Raw genomic sequence first — 1517 nt, forward strand, 5'->3', positions numbered from 1 at the left:
ACACTAGTCATCCAATATTCTTTTTTCTTTTTAATTTCAGTATTATCCTCTTAAGAACTACCTCAACTCAAACTATATATTTTTTCCTTTGAGTTTAAATTTCTTTCTTTTTTCAATTTTAAAAGTTGTTTCATATGATTTTTTTAACTCATAAATTCACCGAAATTTCGATCCAACTACATCTTTCAAAATTTAGAAGTAATCTATACACTCAATTAAATTGTACGCCGCCTTCTCCCCAACGATCATGTGAAATTTGTCGTAGCTAATTTTCAAAATTCATAAAAACTAATTGTTTCCTTTATACAAATCATTTGAATCTTCAACATTAAGATCACATATATATATATATATATATATAGTTTCAATACGAAACGTTTCTATATATCAACTAAAAATTGAACTCTAAACATGTACTACAGCATAAAAAGGTTGGTGTGATCGATTGGTTCAAAGCCAACCCATTTGAATTTGGCTTATAACTTAATATTTTTTTTCTTGGTTATACATTCCATATAATCCATCTGATCTCTATGAAACTGTTTTCAAATGACGTTCTCTGGCTCTTTGTTTAACTGGTTCACTTATTAATCTCAAATATAAAAAACAAACTAAGTAGAATTTACGGTGGTCCTTATGATTGTATAATTAATTTAACTAATATCTTATACTTATAGAATTATTAAATCATTAAAATTAATTTATTATAGTTCCTATTCATTTCAATGTAAGCTGTGCAAGGCATGTCGACAAAACAAAAACGATATTTAATTAGCTTGGTAAATTAACGTTAAATCACCAAAGGCGAAAAACAACATGGATGCATGCAACATATACATATGGTACTTAATAAGAACAATATTGATGTGGAGAAAAGGGCCCATAAATGATGGACATGGTAACGTAACACAGTGAATTTAATGACAAAACCATTTTCTTGATGTATTGGAGATTGTTAGAGGCTGCCACAATAATTGAGGAACGGACAAAACCCAATTTTGTCAACATGTTTCCTATGTGTGTCGATAATCATTAGGGGATATGCAAAACACTATGCGCGTGTTAGCGCACACATACGTATACATATACGCACATGAAGACGCCACGACAATTTAAACTTCACTCATTGATGTGATTTTCCGCGTAAAATCTTAGCAATTTAAATATTTCTCGCAGATCTAAAATTTGTGATACCCACGCATCTTGATTTCATTAAGTAGGAGATTAATACCAATATTTGATGTATTTTTGTTAGCGTGGACCAAAAAAGTAATTATATATAAGATTTGTGTTTTATAATATTTTTCTATATGTGTATATCTATTAGTTATAACTGACTAATAATTTTGTATACTTATTTCTATCAATAACATATACTTTGAATGAGTCCATCTCATGCATTTGTTATGATTTTTCGTTTTCTTTTTCTGTATTGAAATGAATTTTAGCAGTGAATATTAGATTTTACATCAAAACACATTGGCGAATTATATATATATATATATATATATATATAT

This window comes from Tarenaya hassleriana, unplaced genomic scaffold, assembly GCF_000463585.1.
Source record: "Tarenaya hassleriana unplaced genomic scaffold, ASM46358v1 Cleome21, whole genome shotgun sequence".
NCBI lineage: Eukaryota > Viridiplantae > Streptophyta > Magnoliopsida > Brassicales > Cleomaceae > Tarenaya > Tarenaya hassleriana.